We start from the raw sequence: 22,473 nt of genomic DNA, 5'->3' as shown, positions 1-22,473 counted from the left end.
TATACAGACACATGGTAAGATTACACAGGTTGATAATGTAGAGGCTTACAAATGCTGCTGTTGCAGTAGTAGTGGAGGTTTTTGTCAAATGCCTGCTACTTAACATACAAAGCATTGCTGAGCTGTCCTTTCTTTCACAATATCATGTAACAGCCAACGGAACCAGTGAAAAACAGTTGCTGTCAGAAGTGGGATTCAAACCCACGCCTCCAGTGGAGACTGCGACCTGAACGCAGCGCCTTGGACCGCTCGGCCATCCTGACTGGAAACAACCCTAAATTCAATGGAATTTATCATAGATATCATAATATATGACATTGAAAACATCATGAGACTTGAAGCAAGATGGCCGCACCAGTCCCATGACTGCCATCGTACTTTTAGTTAGATGCGGAAAGGTTGCAGTTTGACCTCTACTCTAGCTTAAAGTCAGGTTCCAATGAGATTTGAACTCAGATCACTGGATTCAGAGTCCAGAGTGCTAACCATTACACCATGGAACCACTATGCCCCAGAGAAATACACAGTTTTGGTAGACAGTTTCCTATTTGGCATCCGCTAGTATGCTATCTGTGCAGGGAATAGGACAAAGAAGGCATACACTGGTACCAATGACAAGGAAGCTAACAAGACACAGCAACCGCTTCAGGCTAACTTAAGAATTTTAGTAAGCTCAGCAGAGGATTTGGGAAATGGCAAGTCGAGAAATTCTTTTGAAGGACTTCCTACAAACAATGAATCCAGTAACATGTCTGCCAACTGTATACAGACACATGTTAAGATTACACAGGTTGATAATGTAGAGGCTTACAAATGCTGCAGTTGCAGTAGTAGCAGACTATTTTGTCAAATGCCTGCTCCTTAACATACAAAGCATTGCTGACCTTTTTTTCACAATATCAAGTAACAGGCAACGGAACCAGTGAAAGACAGTTGCTGTCAGAAGTGGGATTCGAACCCACGCCTCCAGTGGAGACTGCGACCTGAACGCAGCGCCTTGGACCGCTCGGCCATCCTGACTGGAAACAACCCTAAATTCAATGGAATTTATCATAGATATCATAATATATGACATTGAAAACATCATGAGACTTGAAGCAAGATGGCCGCACCAGTCCCAGAACTGCCATCGTACTTTTAGTTAGATGCGGAAAGGTTGCTGTTTGACCTTTACTCTAGCTTAAAGTCAGGTTCCACTGAGATTTCTACTCAGATCACTGGATTCAGAGTCCAGCGTGCTAACCATTACACTATGGAACCACTATGCCCCAGAGAATTACACAGTTTTGGTAGACAGTTTTTTATATGGGCATCCGCTAGTATGCTATCTGTGCAGGGAATAGGACAAAGAAGGCATACACTGGTACCAATGACAAGGAAGCTAACAAGACACAGCAACCGCTTCAGGCTAACTTAAGAATTTTAGTAAGCTCAGCAGAGGATTTGGGAAATGGCAAGGACTTCCTACAAACAATGAATGAATGAATCCAGTAACATGTCTGCCAACTGTATACAGACACATGGTAAGATTACACAGGTTGATAATGTAGAGGCTTACAAATGCTGCAGTTGCAGTAGTAGCAGACTATTTTGTCAAATGCCTGCTCCTCAACATACAAAGCATTGCTGACCTTTTTTTCACAATATCAAGTAACAGAACCAGGGAAAAACAGTTGCTGTCAGAAGTGGGATTCGAACCCACGCCTCCAGTGGAGACTGCGACCTGAACGCAGCGCCTTGGACCGCTCGGCCATCCTGACTGGAAACAACCCTAAATTCAATGGAATTTATCATAGATATCATAATATATGACATTGAAAACATCATGAGACTTGAAGCAAGATGGCCGCACTAGTCCCATGACTGCCATCGTACTTTTAGTTAGATGCGGAAAGGTTGCAGTTTGACCTCTACTCTAGCTTAAAGTCAGGTTCCACTGAGATTTGAACTCAGATCACTGGATTCAGAGTCCAGAGTGCTAACCATTACACCATGGAACCACTATGACCCAGAGAAATACACAGTTTTGGTAGACAGTTTCCTATTTGGCATCCGCTAGTATGCTATCTGTGCAGGGAATAGGACAAAGAAGGCATACACTGGTACCAATGACAAGGAAGCTAACAAGACACAGCAACCGCTTCAGGCTAACTTAAGAATTTTAGTAAGCTCAGCAGAGGATTTGGGAAATGGCAAGGACTTCCTACAAACAATGAATGAATGAATCCAGTAACATGTCTGCCAACTGTATACAGACACATGGTAACATTACACAGGTTGATAATGTAGAGGCTTACAAATGCTGCAGTTGCAGTAGTAGCAGACTATTTTGTCAAATGCCTGCTCCTTAACATACAAAGCATTGCTGACCTTTTTTTCACAATATCAAGTAACAGAACCAGGGAAAAACAGTTGCTGTCAGAAGTGGGATTCGAACCCACGCCTCCAGTGGAGACTGCGACCTGAACGCAGCGCCTTGGACCGCTCGGCCATCCTGACTGGAAACAACCCTAAATTCAATGGAATTTATCATAGATATCATAATATATGACATTGAAAACATCATGAGACTTGAAGCAAGATGGCCGCACCAGTCCCATGACTGCCATCGTACTTTTAGTTAGATGTGGAAAGGTTGCAGTTTGACCTCTACTCTAGCTTAAAGTCAGGTTCCACTGAGATTTGAACTCAGATCACTGGATTCAGAGTCCAGAGTGCTAACCATTACACCATGGAACCACTATGCCCCAGAGAAATACACAGTTTTGGTAGACAGTTTCCTATTTGGCATCCGCTAGTATGCTATCTGTGCAGGGAATAGGACAAAGAAGGCATACACTGGTACCAATGACAAGGAAGCTAACAAGACACAGCAACCGCTTCAGGCTAACTTAAGAATTTTAGTAAGCTCAGCAGAGGATTTGGGAAATGGCAAGGACTTCCTACAAACAATGAATGAATGAATCCAGTAACATGTCTGCCAACTGTATACAGACACATGGTAAGATTACACAGGTTGATAATGTAGAGGCTTACAAATGCTGCAGTTGCAGTAGTAGCAGACTATTTTGTCAAATGCCTGCTCCTTAACATACAAAGCATTGCTGACCTTTTTTTCACAATATCAAGTAACAGGCAACGGAACCAGTGAAAAACAGTTGCTGTCAGAAGTTGGATTCGAACCCACGCCTCCAGTGGAGACTGCGACCTGAACGCAGCGCCTTGGACCGCTCGGCCATCCTGACTGGAAACAACCCTAAATTCAATGGAATTTATCATAGATATCATAATATATGACATTGAAAACATCATGAGACTTGAAGCAAGACGGCCGCACTAGTCCCATGACTGCCATCGTACTTTTAGTTAGATGCGGAAAGGTTGCAGTTTGACCTCTACTCTAGCTTAAAGTCAGGTTCCACTGAGATTTGAACTCAGATCACTGGATTCAGAGTCCAGAGTGCTAACCATTACACCATGGAACCACTATGCCCCAGAGAAATACACAGTTTTGGTAGACAGTTTCCTATTTGGCATCCGCTAGTATGCTATCTGTGCAGGGAATAGGACAAAGAAGGCATACACTGGTACCAATGACAAGGAAGCTAACAAGACACAGCAACCGCTTCAGGCTAACTTAAGAATTTAAGTAAGCTCAGCAGAGGATTTGGGAAATGGCAAGTCGAGAAATTGTTTTGAAGGACTTCCTACAAACAATGAATCCAGTAACATGTCTGCCAACTGTATACAGACACATGGTAAGATTACACAGGTTGATAATGTAGAGGCTTACAAATGCTGCTGTTGCAGTAGTAGTGGAGGTTTTTGTCAAATGCCTGCTACTTAACATACAAAGCATTGCTGAGCTGTCCTTTCTTTCACAATATCATGTAACAGCCAACGGAACCAGTGAAAAACAGTTGCTGTCAGAAGTGGGATTCAAACCCACGCCTCCAGTGGAGACTGCGACCTGAACGCAGCGCCTTGGACCGCTCGGCCATCCTGACTGGAAACAACCCTAAATTCAATGGAATTTATCATAGATATCATAATATATGACATTGAAAACATCATGAGACTTGAAGCAAGATGGCCGCACCAGTCCCATGACTGCCATCGTACTTTTAGTTAGATGCGGAAAGGTTGCAGTTTGACCTCTACTCTAGCTTAAAGTCAGGTTCCAATGAGATTTGAACTCAGATCACTGGATTCAGAGTCCAGAGTGCTAACCATTACACCATGGAACCACTATGCCCCAGAGAAATACACAGTTTTGGTAGACAGTTTCCTATTTGGCATCCGCTAGTATGCTATCTGTGCAGGGAATAGGACAAAGAAGGCATACACTGGTACCAATGACAAGGAAGCTAACAAGACACAGCAACCGCTTCAGGCTAACTTAAGAATTTTAGTAAGCTCAGCAGAGGATTTGGGAAATGGCAAGTCGAGAAATTCTTTTGAAGGACTTCCTACAAACAATGAATCCAGTAACATGTCTGCCAACTGTATACAGACACATGTTAAGATTACACAGGTTGATAATGTAGAGGCTTACAAATGCTGCAGTTGCAGTAGTAGCAGACTATTTTGTCAAATGCCTGCTCCTTAACATACAAAGCATTGCTGACCTTTTTTTCACAATATCAAGTAACAGGCAACGGAACCAGTGAAAGACAGTTGCTGTCAGAAGCGGGATTCGAACCCACGCCTCCAGTGGAGACTGCGACCTGAACGCAGCGCCTTGGACCGCTCGGCCATCCTGACTGGAAACAACCCTAAATTCAATGGAATTTATCATAGATATCATAATATATGACATTGAAAACATCATGAGACTTGAAGCAAGATGGCCGCACCAGTCCCAGAACTGCCATCGTACTTTTAGTTAGATGCGGAAAGGTTGCTGTTTGACCTTTACTCTAGCTTAAAGTCAGGTTCCACTGAGATTTCTACTCAGATCACTGGATTCAGAGTCCAGCGTGCTAACCATTACACTATGGAACCACTATGCCCCAGAGAATTACACAGTTTTGGTAGACAGTTTTTTATATGGGCATCCGCTAGTATGCTATCTGTGCAGGGAATAGGACAAAGAAGGCATACACTGGTACCAATGACAAGGAAGCTAACAAGACACAGCAACCGCTTCAGGCTAACTTAAGAATTTTAGTAAGCTCAGCAGAGGATTTGGGAAATGGCAAGGACTTCCTACAAACAATGAATGAATGAATCCAGTAACATGTCTGCCAACTGTATACAGACACATGGTAAGATTACACAGGTTGATAATGTAGAGGCTTACAAATGCTGCAGTTGCAGTAGTAGCAGACTATTTTGTCAAATGCCTGCTCCTCAACATACAAAGCATTGCTGACCTTTTTTTCACAATATCAAGTAACAGAACCAGCGAAAAACAGTTGCTGTCAGAAGTGGGATTCGAACCCACGCCTCCAGTGGAGACTGCGACCTGAACGCAGCGCCTTGGACCGCTCGGCCATCCTGACTGGAAACAACCCTAAATTCAATGGAATTTATCATAGATATCATAATATATGACATTGAAAACATCATGAGACTTGAAGCAAGATGGCCGCACTAGTCCCATGACTGCCATCGTACTTTTAGTTAGATGCGGAAAGGTTGCAGTTTGACCTCTACTCTAGCTTAAAGTCAGGTTCCACTGAGATTTGAACTCAGATCACTGGATTCAGAGTCCAGAGTGCTAACCATTACACCATGGAACCACTATGACCCAGAGAAATACACAGTTTTGGTAGACAGTTTCCTATTTGGCATCCGCTAGTATGCTATCTGTGCAGGGAATAGGACAAAGAAGGCATACACTGGTACCAATGACAAGGAAGCTAACAAGACACAGCAACCGCTTCAGGCTAACTTAAGAATTTTAGTAAGCTCAGCAGAGGATTTGGGAAATGGCAAGGACTTCCTACAAACAATGAATGAATGAATCCAGTAACATGTCTGCCAACTGTATACAGACACATGGTAACATTACACAGGTTGATAATGTAGAGGCTTACAAATGCTGCAGTTGCAGTAGTAGCAGACTATTTTGTCAAATGCCTGCTCCTTAACATACAAAGCATTGCTGACCTTTTTTTCACAATATCAAGTAACAGAACCAGGGAAAAACAGTTGCTGTCAGAAGTGGGATTCGAACCCACGCCTCCAGTGGAGACTGCGACCTGAACGCAGCGCCTTGGACCGCTCGGCCATCCTGACTGGAAACAACCCTAAATTCAATGGAATTTATCATAGATATCATAATATATGACATTGAAAACATCATGAGACTTGAAGCAAGATGGCCGCACTAGTCCCAGAACTGCCATCGTACTTTTAGTTAGATGCGGAAAGGTTGCTGTTTGACCTTTACTCTAGCTTAAAGTCAGGTTCCAATGAGATTTCTACTCAGACACTGGATTCAGAGTCCAGAGTGCTAACCATTACACCATGGAACCACTATGCCCCAGAGAAATACACAGTTTTGGTAGACAGTTTCGTATTTGGCATCCGCTAGTATGCTATCTGTGCAGGGAATAGGACAAAGAAGGCATACACTGGTACCAATGACAAGGAAGCTAACAAGACACAGCAACCGCTTCAGGCTAACTTAAGAATTTTAGTAAGCTCAGCAGAGGATTTGGGAAATGGCAAGTCGAGAAATTGTTTTGAAGGACTTCCTACAAACAATGAATACAGTAACATGTCTGCCAACTGTATACAGATACATGGTAAGATTACACAGGTTGATAATGTAGAGGCTTACAAATGCTGCTGTTGCAGTAGTAGTGAAGTATTTTGTCAAATGCCTGCTCCTTAACATACAAATCATTGCTGACCTTTCTTTCACAATGTCAAGTAACAGGCAACGGAACCAGTGAAAAATAGTTGCTGTCAGAAGTGGGATTCAAACCCACGCCTCTAGTGGAGACTGCGACCTTAACGCAGCGCCTTGGACCGCTTGGTCATCCTGACTGGAAGCCACCCTAAATTCAATGGAATTTATCATAGATATCACAATATATGAAATTGAAAACATCATGAGACCTGAAGCAGGATGGCCGCAATAGTCCCAGGACTGCCATCGTACTTTTAGTTAGATGCGGAAAGTTTGCAGTTTGACCTTTACTGTAGCTTAAAGTCAGGTTCCACTGAGATTTGTACTCGGATCACTGGATTCAGAGTCGAGAGTGCTTTCCATTACACCATGGAACCACTATGACCCAGAGAAATACACAGTTTTGGTAGACAGTTTCTTATTTGGCATCCGCTAGAATGCTATCTGTGCAAGGAATAGGACAAAGAAGGCATACCCTGGTACCAGTGACAAGGAAGCTAACAAGACACAGCAACCGCTTCAGGCTAACTTAAGAATTTTAGTAAGCTCAGCAGAGGATTTGGGAAATGGCAAGTCGAGAAATTGTTTTGAAGGACTTCCTACAAAAAATGAATCCAGTAACATGTCTGCCAACTGTATACAGACACATGGTAAGATTACACAGGTTGATAATGTAGAGGCTTACAAATGCTGCTGTTGCAGTAGTAGTGGAGGTTTTTCTCAAATGCCTGCTCCTTAACATACAAAGCATTGCTGAGCTGTCCTTTCTTTCACAATATCATGTAACAGGCAACGGAACCAGTGAAAAACAGTTGTTGTCAGAAGTGGGATTCGAACCCACGCCTCCAGTGGAGACTGCAACCTGAACGCAGCACCATCGACCGCTCGGCCATCCTGACTGGAAACAACCCTAAATTCAATGGAATTTATCATAGATATCATAATATATGACATTGAAAACATCATGAGACTTGAAGCAAGATGGCCGCACTAGTCCCAGAACTGCCATCGTACTTTTAGTTAGATGCGGAAAGGTTGCTGTTTGACCTTTACTCTAGCTTAAAGTCAGGTTCCACTGAGATTTCTACTCAGACACTGGATTCAGAGTTCAGAGTGCTAACCATTACACCATGGAACCACTATGCCCCAGAGAAATACACAGTTTTGGTAGACAGTTTCGTATTTGGCATCCGCTAGTATGCTATCTGTGCAGGGAATAGGACAAAGAAGGCATACACTGGTACCAATGACAAGGAAGCTAACAAGACACAGCAACCGCTTCAGGCTAACTTAAGAATTTTAGTAAGCTCAGCAGAGGATTTGGGAAATGGCAAGTCGAGAAATTCTTTTGAAGGACTTCCTACAAACAATGAATCCAGTAACATGTCTGCCAACTGTATACAGACACATGTTAAGATTACACAGGTTGATAATGTAGAGGCTTACAAATGCTGCAGTTGCAGTAGTAGCAGACTATTTTGTCAAATGCCTGCTCCTTAACATACAAAGCATTGCTGACCTTTTTTTCACAATATCAAGTAACAGGCAACGGAACCAGTGAAAGACAGTTGCTGTCAGAAGTGGGATTCGAACCCACGCCTCCAGTGGAGACTGCGACCTGAACGCAGCGCCTTGGACCGCTCGGCCATCCTGACTGGAAACAACTCTAAATTCAATGGAATTTATCATAGATATCATAATATATGACCTTGAAAACATCATGAGACTTGAAGCAAGATGGCCGCACCAGTCCCAGAACTGCCATCGTACTTTTAGTTAGATGCGGAAAGGTTGCTGTTTGACCTTTACTCTAGCTTAAAGTCAGGTTCCACTGAGATTTCTACTCAGATCACTGGATTCAGAGTCCAGCGTGCTAACCATTACACCATGGAACCACTATGCCCCAGAGAATTACACAGTTTTGGTAGACAGTTTCTTATATGGGCATCCGCTAGTATGCTTTCTGTGCAGGGAATAGGACAAAGAAGGCATACACTGGTACCAATGACAAGGAAGCTAACAAGACACAGCAACCGCTTCAGGCTAACTTAAGAATTTTAGTAAGCTCAGCAGAGGATTTTTGAAATGGCAAGGACTTCCACAAACAATGAATGAATGAATCCAGTAACATGTCTGCCAACTGTATACAGACACATGGTAAGATTACACAGGTTGATAATGTAGAGGCTTACAAATGCTGCAGTTGCAGTAGTAGCAGACTATTTTGTCAAATGCCTGCTCCTTAACATACAAAGCATTGCTGACCTTTTTTTCACAATATCAAGTAACAGAACCAGGGAAAAACAGTTGCTGTCAGAAGTGGGATTCGAACCCACGCCTCCAGTGGAGACTGCGACCTGAACGCAGCGCCTTGGACCGCTCGGCCATCCTGACTGGAAGCAACCCTAAATTCAATGGAATTTATCATAGATATCATAATATATGACATTGAAAACATCATGAGACTTGAAGCAAGATGGCCGCACCAGTCCCATGACTGCCATCGTACTTTTAGTTAGATGTGGAAAGGTTGCAGTTTGACCTCTACTCTAGCTTAAAGTCAGGTTCCACTGAGATTTGAACTCAGATCACTGGATTCAGAGTCCAGAGTGCTAACCATTACACCATGGAACCACTATGCCCCAGAGAAATACACAGTTTTGGTAGACAGTTTCCTATTTGGCATCCGCTAGTATGCTATCTGTGCAGGGAATAGGACAAAGAAGGCATACACTGGTACCAATGACAAGGAAGCTAACAAGACACAGCAACCGCTTCAGGCTAACTTAAGAATTTTAGTAAGCTCAGCAGAGGATTTGGGAAATGGCAAGGACTTCCTACAAACAATGAATGAATGAATCCAGTAACATGTCTGCCAACTGTATACAGACACATGGTAAGATTACACAGGTTGATAATGTAGAGGCTTACAAATGCTGCAGTTGCAGTAGTAGCAGACTATTTTGTCAAATGCCTGCTCCTTAACATACAAAGCATTGCTGACCTTTTTTTCACAATATCAAGTAACAGGCAACGGAACCAGTGAAAAACAGTTGCTGTCAGAAGTTGGATTCGAACCCACGCCTCCAGTGGAGACTGCGACCTGAACGCAGCGCCTTGGACCGCTCGGCCATCCTGACTGGAAACAACCCTAAATTCAATGGAATTTATCATAGATATCATAATATATGACATTGAAAACATCATGAGACTTGAAGCAAGACGGCCGCACTAGTCCCATGACTGCCATCGTACTTTTAGTTAGATGCGGAAAGGTTGCAGTTTGACCTCTACTCTAGCTTAAAGTCAGGTTCCACTGAGATTTCTACTCAGATCACTGGATTCAGAGTCCAGCGTGCTAACCATTACACTATGGAACCACTATGCCCCAGAGAATTACACAGTTTTGGTAGACAGTTTTTTATATGGGCATCCGCTAGTATGCTATCTGTGCAGGGAATAGGACAAAGAAGGCATACACTGGTACCAATGACAAGGAAGCTAACAAGACACAGCAACCGCTTCAGGCTAACTTAAGAATTTTAGTAAGCTCAGCAGAGGATTTGGGAAATGGCAAGGACTTCCTACAAACAATGAATGAATGAATCCAGTAACATGTCTGCCAACTGTATACAGACACATGGTAAGATTACACAGGTTGATAATGTAGAGGCTTACAAATGCTGCAGTTGCAGTAGTAGCAGACTATTTTGTCAAATGCCTGCTCCTTAACATACAAAGCATTGCTGACCTTTCTTTCACAATATCAAGTAACAGGCAACAGAACCAGTGAAAAACAGTTGCTGTCAGAAGTGGGATTCGAACCCACGCCTCCAGTGGAGACTGCGACCTGAACGCAGCGCCTTGGACCGCTCGGCCATCCTGACTGGAAACAACTCTAAATTCAATGGAATTTGTCATAGATATCATAACATATGACTTTGAAAACATCATGAGACCTGAAGCAAGATGGCCGCACTAGTCCCATGACTTCCATCGTACTTTTAGTTAGATGCGGAAAGGTTGCAGTTTGACCTCTACTCTAGCTTAAAGTCAGGTTCCACTGAGATTTGAACTCAGATCACTGGATTCAGAGTCCAGAGTGCTAACCATTACACCATGGAACCACTATGCCCCAGAGAAATACACAGTTTTGGTAGACAGTTTCCTATTTGGCATCCGCTAGTATGCTATCTGTGCAGGGAATAGGACAAAGAAGGCATACACTGGTACCAATGACAAGGAAGCTAACAAGACACAGCAACCGCTTCAGGCTAACTTAAGAATTTTAGTAAGCTCAGCAGAGGATTTGGGAAATGGCAAGGACTTCCTACAAACAATGAATGAATGAATCCAGTAACATGTCTGCCAACTGTATACAGACACATGGTAAGATTACACAGGTTGATAATGTAGAGGCTTACAAATGCTGCAGTTGCAGTAGTAGCAGACTATTTTGTCAAATGCCTGCTCCTTAACATACAAAGCATTGCTGACCTTTTTTTCACAATATCAAGTAACAGGCAACGGAACCAGTGAAAAACAGTTGCTGTCAGAAGTTGGATTCGAACCCACGCCTCCAGTGGAGACTGCGACCTGAACGCAGCGCCTTGGACCGCTCGGCCATCCTGACTGGAAACAACCCTAAATTCAATGGAATTTATCATAGATATCATAATATATGACATTGAAAACATCATGAGACTTGAAGCAAGACGGCCGCACTAGTCCCATGACTGCCATCGTACTTTTAGTTAGATGCGGAAAGGTTGCAGTTTGACCTCTACTCTAGCTTAAAGTCAGGTTCCACTGAGATTTGAACTCAGATCACTGGATTCAGAGTCCAGAGTGCTAACCATTACACCATGGAACCACTATGCCCCAGAGAAATACACAGTTTTGGTAGACAGTTTCCTATTTGGCATCCGCTAGTATGCTATCTGTGCAGGGAATAGGACAAAGAAGGCATACACTGGTACCAATGACAAGGAAGCTAACAAGACACAGCAACCGCTTCAGGCTAACTTAAGAATTTAAGTAAGCTCAGCAGAGGATTTGGGAAATGGCAAGTCGAGAAATTGTTTTGAAGGACTTCCTACAAACAATGAATCCAGTAACATGTCTGCCAACTGTATACAGACACATGGTAAGATTACACAGGTTGATAATGTAGAGGCTTACAAATGCTGCTGTTGCAGTAGTAGTGGAGGTTTTTGTCAAATGCCTGCTACTTAACATACAAAGCATTGCTGAGCTGTCCTTTCTTTCACAATATCATGTAACAGCCAACGGAACCAGTGAAAAACAGTTGCTGTCAGAAGTGGGATTCAAACCCACGCCTCCAGTGGAGACTGCGACCTGAACGCAGCGCCTTGGACCGCTCGGCCATCCTGACTGGAAACAACCCTAAATTCAATGGAATTTATCATAGATATCATAATATATGACATTGAAAACATCATGAGACTTGAAGCAAGATGGCCGCACCAGTCCCATGACTGCCATCGTACTTTTAGTTAGATGCGGAAAGGTTGCAGTTTGACCTCTACTCTAGCTTAAAGTCAGGTTCCAATGAGATTTGAACTCAGATCACTGGATTCAGAGTCCAGAGTGCTAACCATTACACCATGGAACCACTATGCCCCAGAGAAATACACAGTTTTGGTAGACAGTTTCCTATTTGGCATCCGCTAGTATGCTATCTGTGCAGGGAATAGGACAAAGAAGGCATACACTGGTACCAATGACAAGGAAGCTAACAAGACACAGCAACCGCTTCAGGCTAACTTAAGAATTTTAGTAAGCTCAGCAGAGGATTTGGGAAATGGCAAGTCGAGAAATTCTTTTGAAGGACTTCCTACAAACAATGAATCCAGTAACATGTCTGCCAACTGTATACAGACACATGTTAAGATTACACAGGTTGATAATGTAGAGGCTTACAAATGCTGCAGTTGCAGTAGTAGCAGACTATTTTGTCAAATGCCTGCTCCTTAACATACAAAGCATTGCTGACCTTTTTTTCACAATATCAAGTAACAGGCAACGGAACCAGTGAAAGACAGTTGCTGTCAGAAGTGGGATTCGAACCCACGCCTCCAGTGGAGACTGCGACCTGAACGCAGCGCCTTGGACCGCTCGGCCATCCTGACTGGAAACAACCCTAAATTCAATGGAATTTATCATAGATATCATAATATATGACATTGAAAACATCATGAGACTTGAAGCAAGATGGCCGCACCAGTCCCAGAACTGCCATCGTACTTTTAGTTAGATGCGGAAAGGTTGCTGTTTGACCTTTACTCTAGCTTAAAGTCAGGTTCCACTGAGATTTCTACTCAGATCACTGGATTCAGAGTCCAGCGTGCTAACCATTACACTATGGAACCACTATGCCCCAGAGAATTACACAGTTTTGGTAGACAGTTTTTTATATGGGCATCCGCTAGTATGCTATCTGTGCAGGGAATAGGACAAAGAAGGCATACACTGGTACCAATGACAAGGAAGCTAACAAGACACAGCAACCGCTTCAGGCTAACTTAAGAATTTTAGTAAGCTCAGCAGAGGATTTGGGAAATGGCAAGGACTTCCTACAAACAATGAATGAATGAATCCAGTAACATGTCTGCCAACTGTATACAGACACATGGTAAGATTACACAGGTTGATAATGTAGAGGCTTACAAATGCTGCAGTTGCAGTAGTAGCAGACTATTTTGTCAAATGCCTGCTCCTCAACATACAAAGCATTGCTGACCTTTTTTTCACAATATCAAGTAACAGAACCAGGGAAAAACAGTTGCTGTCAGAAGTGGGATTCGAACCCACGCCTCCAGTGGAGACTGCGACCTGAACGCAGCGCCTTGGACCGCTCGGCCATCCTGACTGGAAACAACCCTAAATTCAATGGAATTTATCATAGATATCATAATATATGACATTGAAAACATCATGAGACTTGAAGCAAGATGGCCGCACTAGTCCCATGACTGCCATCGTACTTTTAGTTAGATGCGGAAAGGTTGCAGTTTGACCTCTACTCTAGCTTAAAGTCAGGTTCCACTGAGATTTGAACTCAGATCACTGGATTCAGAGTCCAGAGTGCTAACCATTACACCATGGAACCACTATGACCCAGAGAAATACACAGTTTTGGTAGACAGTTTCCTATTTGGCATCCGCTAGTATGCTATCTGTGCAGGGAATAGGACAAAGAAGGCATACACTGGTACCAATGACAAGGAAGCTAACAAGACACAGCAACCGCTTCAGGCTAACTTAAGAATTTTAGTAAGCTCAGCAGAGGATTTGGGAAATGGCAAGGACTTCCTACAAACAATGAATGAATGAATCCAGTAACATGTCTGCCAACTGTATACAGACACATGGTAACATTACACAGGTTGATAATGTAGAGGCTTACAAATGCTGCAGTTGCAGTAGTAGCAGACTATTTTGTCAAATGCCTGCTCCTTAACATACAAAGCATTGCTGACCTTTTTTTCACAATATCAAGTAACAGAACCAGGGAAAAACAGTTGCTGTCAGAAGTGGGATTCGAACCCACGCCTCCAGTGGAGACTGCGACCTGAACGCAGCGCCTTGGACCGCTCGGCCATCCTGACTGGAAACAACCCTAAATTCAATGGAATTTATCATAGATATCATAATATATGACATTGAAAACATCATGAGACTTGAAGCAAGATGGCCGCACCAGTCCCATGACTGCCATCGTACTTTTAGTTAGATGTGGAAAGGTTGCAGTTTGACCTCTACTCTAGCTTAAAGTCAGGTTCCACTGAGATTTGAACTCAGATCACTGGATTCAGAGTCCAGAGTGCTAACCATTACACCATGGAACCACTATGCCCCAGAGAAATACACAGTTTTGGTAGACAGTTTCCTATTTGGCATCCGCTAGTATGCTATCTGTGCAGGGAATAGGACAAAGAAGGCATACACTGGTACCAATGACAAGGAAGCTAACAAGACACAGCAACCGCTTCAGGCTAACTTAAGAATTTTAGTAAGCTCAGCAGAGGATTTGGGAAATGGCAAGGACTTCCTACAAACAATGAATGAATGAATCCAGTAACATGTCTGCCAACTGTATACAGACACATGGTAAGATTACACAGGTTGATAATGTAGAGGCTTACAAATGCTGCAGTTGCAGTAGTAGCAGACTATTTTGTCAAATGCCTGCTCCTTAACATACAAAGCATTGCTGACCTTTTTTTCACAATATCAAGTAACAGGCAACGGAACCAGTGAAAAACAGTTGCTGTCAGAAGTTGGATTCGAACCCACGCCTCCAGTGGAGACTGCGACCTGAACGCAGCGCCTTGGACCGCTCGGCCATCCTGACTGGAAACAACCCTAAATTCAATGGAATTTATCATAGATATCATAATATATGACATTGAAAACATCATGAGACTTGAAGCAAGACGGCCGCACTAGTCCCATGACTGCCATCGTACTTTTAGTTAGATGCGGAAAGGTTGCAGTTTGACCTCTACTCTAGCTTAAAGTCAGGTTCCACTGAGATTTGAACTCAGATCACTGGATTCAGAGTCCAGAGTGCTAACCATTACACCATGGAACCACTATGCCCCAGAGAAATACACAGTTTTGGTAGACAGTTTCCTATTTGGCATCCGCTAGTATGCTATCTGTGCAGGGAATAGGACAAAGAAGGCATACACTGGTACCAATGACAAGGAAGCTAACAAGACACAGCAACCGCTTCAGGCTAACTTAAGAATTTAAGTAAGCTCAGCAGAGGATTTGGGAAATGGCAAGTCGAGAAATTGTTTTGAAGGACTTCCTACAAACAATGAATCCAGTAACATGTCTGCCAACTGTATACAGACACATGGTAAGATTACACAGGTTGATAATGTAGAGGCTTACAAATGCTGCTGTTGCAGTAGTAGTGGAGGTTTTTGTCAAATGCCTGCTACTTAACATACAAAGCATTGCTGAGCTGTCCTTTCTTTCACAATATCATGTAACAGCCAACGGAACCAGTGAAAAACAGTTGCTGTCAGAAGTGGGATTCAAACCCACGCCTCCAGTGGAGACTGCGACCTGAACGCAGCGCCTTGGACCGCTCGGCCATCCTGACTGGAAACAACCCTAAATTCAATGGAATTTATCATAGATATCATAATATATGACATTGAAAACATCATGAGACTTGAAGCAAGATGGCCGCACCAGTCCCATGACTGCCATCGTACTTTTAGTTAGATGCGGAAAGGTTGCAGTTTGACCTCTACTCTAGCTTAAAGTCAGGTTCCAATGAGATTTGAACTCAGATCACTGGATTCAGAGTCCAGAGTGCTAACCATTACACCATGGAACCACTATGCCCCAGAGAAATACACAGTTTTGGTAGACAGTTTCCTATTTGGCATCCGCTAGTATGCTATCTGTGCAGGGAATAGGACAAAGAAGGCATACACTGGTACCAATGACAAGGAAGCTAACAAGACACAGCAACCGCTTCAGGCTAACTTAAGAATTTTAGTAAGCTCAGCAGAGGATTTGGGAAATGGCAAGTCGAGAAATTCTTTTGAAGGACTTCCTACAAACAATGAATCCAGTAACATGTCTGCCAACTGTATACAGACACATGTTAAGATTACACAGGTTGATAATGTAGAGGCTTACAAATGCTGCAGTTGCAGTAGTAGCAGACTATTTTGTCAAATGCCTGCTCCTTAACATACAAAGCATTGCTGACCTTTTTTTCACAATATCAAGTAACAGGCAACGGAACCAGTGAAAGACAGTTGCTGTCAGAAGCGGGATTCGAACCCACGCCTCCAGTGGAGACTGCGACCTGAACGCAGCGCCTTGGACCGCTCGGCCATCCTGACTGGAAACAACCCTAAATTCAATGGAATTTATCATAGATATCATAATATATGACATTGAAAACATCATGAGACTTGAAGCAAGATGGCCGCACCAGTCCCAGAACTGCCATCGTACTTTTAGTTAGATGCGGAAAGGTTGCTGTTTGACCTTTACTCTAGCTTAAAGTCAGGTTCCACTGAGATTTCTACTCAGATCACTGGATTCAGAGTCCAGCGTGCTAACCATTACACTATGGAACCACTATGCCCCAGAGAATTACACAGTTTTGGTAGACAGTTTTTTATATGGGCATCCGCTAGTATGCTATCTGTGCAGGGAATAGGACAAAGAAGGCATACACTGGTACCAATGACAAGGAAGCTAACAAGACACAGCAACCGCTTCAGGCTAACTTAAGAATTTTAGTAAGCTCAGCAGAGGATTTGGGAAATGGCAAGGACTTCCTACAAACAATGAATGAATGAATCCAGTAACATGTCTGCCAACTGTATACAGACACATGGTAAGATTACACAGGTTGATAATGTAGAGGCTTACAAATGCTGCAGTTGCAGTAGTAGCAGACTATTTTGTCAAATGCCTGCTCCTCAACATACAAAGCATTGCTGACCTTTTTTTCACAATATCAAGTAACAGAACCAGCGAAAAACAGTTGCTGTCAGAAGTGGGATTCGAACCCACGCCTCCAGTGGAGACTGCGACCTGAACGCAGCGCCTTGGACCGCTCGGCCATCCTGACTGGAAACAACCCTAAATTCAATGGAATTTATCATAGATATCATAATATATGACATTGAAAACATCATGAGACTTGAAGCAAGATGGCCGCACTAGTCCCATGACTGCCATCGTACTTTTAGTTAGATGCGGAAAGGTTGCAGTTTGACCTCTACTCTAGCTTAAAGTCAGGTTCCACTGAGATTTGAACTCAGATCACTGGATTCAGAGTCCAGAGTGCTAACCATTACACCATGGAACCACTATGACCCAGAGAAATACACAGTTTTGGTAGACAGTTTCCTATTTGGCATCCGCTAGTATGCTATCTGTGCAGGGAATAGGACAAAGAAGGCATACACTGGTACCAATGACAAGGAAGCTAACAAGACACAGCAACCGCTTCAGGCTAACTTAAGAATTTTAGTAAGCTCAGCAGAGGATTTGGGAAATGGCAAGGACTTCCTACAAACAATGAATGAATGAATCCAGTAACATGTCTGCCAACTGTATACAGACACATGGTAACATTACACAGGTTGATAATGTAGAGGCTTACAAATGCTGCAGTTGCAGTAGTAGCAGACTATTTTGTCAAATGCCTGCTCCTTAACATACAAAGCATTGCTGACCTTTTTTTCACAATATCAAGTAACAGAACCAGGGAAAAACAGTTGCTGTCAGAAGTGGGATTCGAACCCACGCCTCCAGTGGAGACTGCGACCTGAACGCAGCGCCTTGGACCGCTCGGCCATCCTGACTGGAAACAACCCTAAATTCAATGGAATTTATCATAGATATCATAATATATGACATTGAAAACATCATGAGACTTGAAGCAAGATGGCCGCACTAGTCCCAGAACTGCCATCGTACTTTTAGTTAGATGCGGAAAGGTTGCTGTTTGACCTTTACTCTAGCTTAAAGTCAGGTTCCAATGAGATTTCTACTCAGACACTGGATTCAGAGTCCAGAGTGCTAACCATTACACCATGGAACCACTATGCCCCAGAGAAATACACAGTTTTGGTAGACAGTTTCGTATTTGGCATCCGCTAGTATGCTATCTGTGCAGGGAATAGGACAAAGAAGGCATACACTGGTACCAATGACAAGGAAGCTAACAAGACACAGCAACCGCTTCAGGCTAACTTAAGAATTTTAGTAAGCTCAGCAGAGGATTTGGGAAATGGCAAGTCGAGAAATTGTTTTGAAGGACTTCCTACAAACAATGAATACAGTAACATGTCTGCCAACTGTATACAGATACATGGTAAGATTACACAGGTTGATAATGTAGAGGCTTACAAATGCTGCTGTTGCAGTAGTAGTGAAGTATTTTGTCAAATGCCTGCTCCTTAACATACAAATCATTGCTGACCTTTCTTTCACAATGTCAAGTAACAGGCAACGGAACCAGTGAAAAATAGTTGCTGTCAGAAGTGGGATTCAAACCCACGCCTCTAGTGGAGACTGCGACCTTAACGCAGCGCCTTGGACCGCTTGGTCATCCTGACTGGAAGCCACCCTAAATTCAATGGAATTTATCATAGATATCACAATATATGAAATTGAAAACATCATGAGACCTGAAGCAGGATGGCCGCAATAGTCCCAGGACTGCCATCGTACTTTTAGTTAGATGCGGAAAGTTTGCAGTTTGACCTTTACTGTAGCTTAAAGTCAGGTTCCACTGAGATTTGTACTCGGATCACTGGATTCAGAGTCGAGAGTGCTTTCCATTACACCATGGAACCACTATGACCCAGAGAAATACACAGTTTTGGTAGACAGTTTCTTATTTGGCATCCGCTAGAATGCTATCTGTGCAAGGAATAGGACAAAGAAGGCATACCCTGGTACCAGTGACAAGGAAGCTAACAAGACACAGCAACCGCTTCAGGCTAACTTAAGAATTTTAGTAAGCTCAGCAGAGGATTTGGGAAATGGCAAGTCGAGAAATTGTTTTGAAGGACTTCCTACAAAAAATGAATCCAGTAACATGTCTGCCAACTGTATACAGACACATGGTAAGATTACACAGGTTGATAATGTAGAGGCTTACAAATGCTGCTGTTGCAGTAGTAGTGGAGGTTTTTCTCAAATGCCTGCTCCTTAACATACAAAGCATTGCTGAGCTGTCCTTTCTTTCACAATATCATGTAACAGGCAACGGAACCAGTGAAAAACAGTTGTTGTCAGAAGTGGGATTCGAACCCACGCCTCCAGTGGAGACTGCAACCTGAACGCAGCACCATCGACCGCTCGGCCATCCTGACTGGAAACAACCCTAAATTCAATGGAATTTATCATAGATATCATAATATATGACATTGAAAACATCATGAGACTTGAAGCAAGATGGCCGCACTAGTCCCAGAACTGCCATCGTACTTTTAGTTAGATGCGGAAAGGTTGCTGTTTGACCTTTACTCTAGCTTAAAGTCAGGTTCCACTGAGATTTCTACTCAGACACTGGATTCAGAGTTCAGAGTGCTAACCATTACACCATGGAACCACTATGCCCCAGAGAAATACACAGTTTTGGTAGACAGTTTCGTATTTGGCATCCGCTAGTATGCTATCTGTGCAGGGAATAGGACAAAGAAGGCATACACTGGTACCAATGACAAGGAAGCTAACAAGACACAGCAACCGCTTCAGGCTAACTTAAGAATTTTAGTAAGCTCAGCAGAGGATTTGGGAAATGGCAAGGACTTCCTACAAACAATGAATGAATGAATCCAGTAACATGTCTGCCAACTGTATACAGACACATGGTAACATTACACAGGTTGATAATGTAGAGGCTTACAAATGCTGCAGTTGCAGTAGTAGCAGACTATTTTGTCAAATGCCTGCTCCTTAACATACAAAGCATTGCTGACCTTTCTTTCACAATATCAAGTAACAGAACCAGGGAAAAACAGTTGCTGTCAGAAGTGGGATTCGAACCCACGCCTCCAGTGGAGACTGCGACCTGAACGCAGCGCCTTGGACCGCTCGGTCATCCTGACTGGAAACAACTCTAAATTCAATGGAATTTATCATAGATATCATAATATATGACATTGAAAACATCATGAGACTTGAAGCAAGATGGCCGCACTAGTCCCATGACTGCCATCGTACTTTTAGTTAGATGCGGAAAGGTTGCAGTTTGACCTCTACTCTAGCTTAAAGTCAGGTTCCACTGAGATTTGAACTCAGATCACTGGATTCAGAGTCCAGAGTGCTAACCATTACACCATGGAACCACTATGCCCCAGAGAAATACACAGTTTTGGTAGACAGTTTCCTATTTGGCATCCGCTAGTATGCTATCTGTGCAGGGAATAGGACAAAGAAGGCATACACTGGTACCAATGACAAGGAAGCTAACAAGACACAGCAACCGCTTCAGGCTAACTTAAGAATTTTAGTAAGCTCAGCAGAGGATTTGGGAAATGGCAAGGACTTCCTACAAACAATGAATGAATGAATCCAGTAACATGTCTGCCAACTGTATACAGACACATGGTAACATTACACAGGTTGATAATGTAGAGGCTTACAAATGCTGCAGTTGCAGTAGTAGCAGACTATTTTGTCAAATGCCTGCTCCTTAACATACAAAGCATTGCTGACCTTTTTTTCACAATATCAAGTAACAGAACCAGGGAAAAACAGTTGCTGTCAGAAGTGGGATTCGAACCCACGCCTCCAGTGGAGACTGCGACCTGAACGCAGCGCCTTGGACCGCTCGGCCATCCTGACTGGAAACAACCCTAAATTCAATGGAATTTATCATAGATATCATAATATATGACATTGAAAACATCATGAGACTTGAAGCAAGATGGCCGCACTAGTCCCAGAACTGCCATCGTACTTTTAGTTAGATGCGGAAAGGTTGCTGTTTGACCTTTACTCTAGCTTAAAGTCAGGTTCCAATGAGATTTCTACTCAGACACTGGATTCAGAGTCCAGAGTGCTAACCATTACACCATGGAACCACTATGCCCCAGAGAAATACACAGTTTTGGTAGACAGTTTCGTATTTGGCATCCGCTAGTATGCTATCTGTGCAGGGAATAGGACAAAGAAGGCATACACTGGTACCAATGACAAGGAAGCTAACAAGACACAGCAACCGCTTCAGGCTAACTTAAGAATTTTAGTAAGCTCAGCAGAGGATTTGGGAAATGGCAAGTCGAGAAATTGTTTTGAAGGACTTCCTACAAACAATGAATACAGTAACATGTCTGCCAACTGTATACAGATACATGGTAAGATTACACAGGTTGATAATGTAGAGGCTTACAAATGCTGCTGTTGCAGTAGTAGTGAAGTATTTTGTCAAATGCCTGCTCCTTAACATACAAATCATTGCTGACCTTTCTTTCACAATGTCAAGTAACAGGCAACGGAACCAGTGAAAAATAGTTGCTGTCAGAAGTGGGATTCAAACCCACGCCTCTAGTGGAGACTGCGACCTTAACGCAGCGCCTTGGACCGCTTGGTCATCCTGACTGGAAGCCACCCTAAATTCAATGGAATTTATCATAGATATCACAATATATGAAATTGAAAACATCATGAGACCTGAAGCAGGATGGCCGCAATAGTCCCAGGACTGCCATCGTACTTTTAGTTAGATGCGGAAAGTTTGCAGTTTGACCTTTACTGTAGCTTAAAGTCAGGTTCCACTGAGATTTGTACTCGGATCACTGGATTCAGAGTCGAGAGTGCTTTCCATTACACCATGGAACCACTATGACCCAGAGAAATACACAGTTTTGGTAGACAGTTTCTTATTTGGCATCCGCTAGAATGCTATCTGTGCAAGGAATAGGACAAAGAAGGCATACCCTGGTACCAGTGACAAGGAAGCTAACAAGACACAGCAACCGCTTCAGGCTAACTTAAGAATTTTAGTAAGCTCAGCAGAGGATTTGGGAAATGGCAAGTCGAGAAATTGTTTTGAAGGACTTCCTACAAAAAATGAATCCAGTAAC

General features: G+C 43.1%; 36 non-coding genes across 36 annotated transcripts; all 36 read right to left on the bottom strand.

Moving 5' to 3' along the window:
* Window positions 1-180: 180 nt before the first annotated feature.
* trnal-cag (transfer RNA leucine (anticodon CAG)) lies at window positions 181-263 on the bottom strand. The gene has a single exon. It is a non-coding gene; the product is annotated as a tRNA-Leu (tRNA).
* Window positions 264-431: 168 nt separating this feature from the next.
* Window positions 432-503, bottom strand: trnaq-cug (transfer RNA glutamine (anticodon CUG)). The gene has a single exon. It is a non-coding gene; the product is annotated as a tRNA-Gln (tRNA).
* A 434-nt stretch (window positions 504-937) lies between these two features.
* Window positions 938-1,020, bottom strand: trnal-cag (transfer RNA leucine (anticodon CAG)). Its single transcript has one exon. It is a non-coding gene; the product is annotated as a tRNA-Leu (tRNA).
* A 657-nt stretch (window positions 1,021-1,677) lies between these two features.
* trnal-cag (transfer RNA leucine (anticodon CAG)) lies at window positions 1,678-1,760 on the bottom strand. Its single transcript has one exon. It is a non-coding gene; the product is annotated as a tRNA-Leu (tRNA).
* Window positions 1,761-1,928: 168 nt separating this feature from the next.
* On the bottom strand, window positions 1,929-2,000 carry trnaq-cug (transfer RNA glutamine (anticodon CUG)). Its single transcript has one exon. It is a non-coding gene; the product is annotated as a tRNA-Gln (tRNA).
* A 416-nt stretch (window positions 2,001-2,416) lies between these two features.
* On the bottom strand, window positions 2,417-2,499 carry trnal-cag (transfer RNA leucine (anticodon CAG)). The gene has a single exon. It is a non-coding gene; the product is annotated as a tRNA-Leu (tRNA).
* A 168-nt stretch (window positions 2,500-2,667) lies between these two features.
* On the bottom strand, window positions 2,668-2,739 carry trnaq-cug (transfer RNA glutamine (anticodon CUG)). The gene has a single exon. It is a non-coding gene; the product is annotated as a tRNA-Gln (tRNA).
* A 674-nt stretch (window positions 2,740-3,413) lies between these two features.
* trnaq-cug (transfer RNA glutamine (anticodon CUG)) lies at window positions 3,414-3,485 on the bottom strand. Its single transcript has one exon. It is a non-coding gene; the product is annotated as a tRNA-Gln (tRNA).
* Window positions 3,486-3,924: 439 nt separating this feature from the next.
* trnal-cag (transfer RNA leucine (anticodon CAG)) lies at window positions 3,925-4,007 on the bottom strand. The gene has a single exon. It is a non-coding gene; the product is annotated as a tRNA-Leu (tRNA).
* A 168-nt stretch (window positions 4,008-4,175) lies between these two features.
* On the bottom strand, window positions 4,176-4,247 carry trnaq-cug (transfer RNA glutamine (anticodon CUG)). Its single transcript has one exon. It is a non-coding gene; the product is annotated as a tRNA-Gln (tRNA).
* Window positions 4,248-4,681: 434 nt separating this feature from the next.
* Window positions 4,682-4,764, bottom strand: trnal-cag (transfer RNA leucine (anticodon CAG)). Its single transcript has one exon. It is a non-coding gene; the product is annotated as a tRNA-Leu (tRNA).
* Window positions 4,765-5,421: 657 nt separating this feature from the next.
* Window positions 5,422-5,504, bottom strand: trnal-cag (transfer RNA leucine (anticodon CAG)). Its single transcript has one exon. It is a non-coding gene; the product is annotated as a tRNA-Leu (tRNA).
* A 168-nt stretch (window positions 5,505-5,672) lies between these two features.
* Window positions 5,673-5,744, bottom strand: trnaq-cug (transfer RNA glutamine (anticodon CUG)). The gene has a single exon. It is a non-coding gene; the product is annotated as a tRNA-Gln (tRNA).
* Window positions 5,745-6,160: 416 nt separating this feature from the next.
* Window positions 6,161-6,243, bottom strand: trnal-cag (transfer RNA leucine (anticodon CAG)). The gene has a single exon. It is a non-coding gene; the product is annotated as a tRNA-Leu (tRNA).
* A 2,191-nt stretch (window positions 6,244-8,434) lies between these two features.
* trnal-cag (transfer RNA leucine (anticodon CAG)) lies at window positions 8,435-8,517 on the bottom strand. The gene has a single exon. It is a non-coding gene; the product is annotated as a tRNA-Leu (tRNA).
* Window positions 8,518-9,173: 656 nt separating this feature from the next.
* On the bottom strand, window positions 9,174-9,256 carry trnal-cag (transfer RNA leucine (anticodon CAG)). The gene has a single exon. It is a non-coding gene; the product is annotated as a tRNA-Leu (tRNA).
* A 168-nt stretch (window positions 9,257-9,424) lies between these two features.
* On the bottom strand, window positions 9,425-9,496 carry trnaq-cug (transfer RNA glutamine (anticodon CUG)). Its single transcript has one exon. It is a non-coding gene; the product is annotated as a tRNA-Gln (tRNA).
* A 1,170-nt stretch (window positions 9,497-10,666) lies between these two features.
* On the bottom strand, window positions 10,667-10,749 carry trnal-cag (transfer RNA leucine (anticodon CAG)). The gene has a single exon. It is a non-coding gene; the product is annotated as a tRNA-Leu (tRNA).
* A 168-nt stretch (window positions 10,750-10,917) lies between these two features.
* trnaq-cug (transfer RNA glutamine (anticodon CUG)) lies at window positions 10,918-10,989 on the bottom strand. The gene has a single exon. It is a non-coding gene; the product is annotated as a tRNA-Gln (tRNA).
* Window positions 10,990-11,663: 674 nt separating this feature from the next.
* Window positions 11,664-11,735, bottom strand: trnaq-cug (transfer RNA glutamine (anticodon CUG)). Its single transcript has one exon. It is a non-coding gene; the product is annotated as a tRNA-Gln (tRNA).
* Window positions 11,736-12,174: 439 nt separating this feature from the next.
* trnal-cag (transfer RNA leucine (anticodon CAG)) lies at window positions 12,175-12,257 on the bottom strand. Its single transcript has one exon. It is a non-coding gene; the product is annotated as a tRNA-Leu (tRNA).
* Window positions 12,258-12,425: 168 nt separating this feature from the next.
* On the bottom strand, window positions 12,426-12,497 carry trnaq-cug (transfer RNA glutamine (anticodon CUG)). Its single transcript has one exon. It is a non-coding gene; the product is annotated as a tRNA-Gln (tRNA).
* Window positions 12,498-12,931: 434 nt separating this feature from the next.
* On the bottom strand, window positions 12,932-13,014 carry trnal-cag (transfer RNA leucine (anticodon CAG)). The gene has a single exon. It is a non-coding gene; the product is annotated as a tRNA-Leu (tRNA).
* Window positions 13,015-13,671: 657 nt separating this feature from the next.
* trnal-cag (transfer RNA leucine (anticodon CAG)) lies at window positions 13,672-13,754 on the bottom strand. The gene has a single exon. It is a non-coding gene; the product is annotated as a tRNA-Leu (tRNA).
* A 168-nt stretch (window positions 13,755-13,922) lies between these two features.
* trnaq-cug (transfer RNA glutamine (anticodon CUG)) lies at window positions 13,923-13,994 on the bottom strand. Its single transcript has one exon. It is a non-coding gene; the product is annotated as a tRNA-Gln (tRNA).
* A 416-nt stretch (window positions 13,995-14,410) lies between these two features.
* On the bottom strand, window positions 14,411-14,493 carry trnal-cag (transfer RNA leucine (anticodon CAG)). The gene has a single exon. It is a non-coding gene; the product is annotated as a tRNA-Leu (tRNA).
* A 168-nt stretch (window positions 14,494-14,661) lies between these two features.
* trnaq-cug (transfer RNA glutamine (anticodon CUG)) lies at window positions 14,662-14,733 on the bottom strand. The gene has a single exon. It is a non-coding gene; the product is annotated as a tRNA-Gln (tRNA).
* Window positions 14,734-15,407: 674 nt separating this feature from the next.
* Window positions 15,408-15,479, bottom strand: trnaq-cug (transfer RNA glutamine (anticodon CUG)). Its single transcript has one exon. It is a non-coding gene; the product is annotated as a tRNA-Gln (tRNA).
* Window positions 15,480-15,918: 439 nt separating this feature from the next.
* Window positions 15,919-16,001, bottom strand: trnal-cag (transfer RNA leucine (anticodon CAG)). Its single transcript has one exon. It is a non-coding gene; the product is annotated as a tRNA-Leu (tRNA).
* Window positions 16,002-16,169: 168 nt separating this feature from the next.
* trnaq-cug (transfer RNA glutamine (anticodon CUG)) lies at window positions 16,170-16,241 on the bottom strand. The gene has a single exon. It is a non-coding gene; the product is annotated as a tRNA-Gln (tRNA).
* A 434-nt stretch (window positions 16,242-16,675) lies between these two features.
* On the bottom strand, window positions 16,676-16,758 carry trnal-cag (transfer RNA leucine (anticodon CAG)). Its single transcript has one exon. It is a non-coding gene; the product is annotated as a tRNA-Leu (tRNA).
* A 657-nt stretch (window positions 16,759-17,415) lies between these two features.
* Window positions 17,416-17,498, bottom strand: trnal-cag (transfer RNA leucine (anticodon CAG)). Its single transcript has one exon. It is a non-coding gene; the product is annotated as a tRNA-Leu (tRNA).
* A 168-nt stretch (window positions 17,499-17,666) lies between these two features.
* On the bottom strand, window positions 17,667-17,738 carry trnaq-cug (transfer RNA glutamine (anticodon CUG)). The gene has a single exon. It is a non-coding gene; the product is annotated as a tRNA-Gln (tRNA).
* Window positions 17,739-18,154: 416 nt separating this feature from the next.
* trnal-cag (transfer RNA leucine (anticodon CAG)) lies at window positions 18,155-18,237 on the bottom strand. Its single transcript has one exon. It is a non-coding gene; the product is annotated as a tRNA-Leu (tRNA).
* Window positions 18,238-20,661: 2,424 nt separating this feature from the next.
* trnaq-cug (transfer RNA glutamine (anticodon CUG)) lies at window positions 20,662-20,733 on the bottom strand. The gene has a single exon. It is a non-coding gene; the product is annotated as a tRNA-Gln (tRNA).
* Window positions 20,734-21,149: 416 nt separating this feature from the next.
* Window positions 21,150-21,232, bottom strand: trnal-cag (transfer RNA leucine (anticodon CAG)). The gene has a single exon. It is a non-coding gene; the product is annotated as a tRNA-Leu (tRNA).
* Between the last annotated feature and the right edge of the window lie 1,241 nt (window positions 21,233-22,473).

The sequence above is a fragment of the Cebidichthys violaceus genome, unplaced genomic scaffold (genome assembly GCF_023349555.1).
Source record: "Cebidichthys violaceus isolate CVI_PGR_0920_01 unplaced genomic scaffold, fCebVio1.0.p SCAF_9, whole genome shotgun sequence".
Taxonomy (NCBI): domain Eukaryota; kingdom Metazoa; phylum Chordata; class Actinopteri; order Perciformes; family Stichaeidae; genus Cebidichthys; species Cebidichthys violaceus.
The sequence above is the reverse complement of the archived record's forward strand: the minus strand, read 5'-3'. Positions and strand labels throughout refer to the sequence as shown.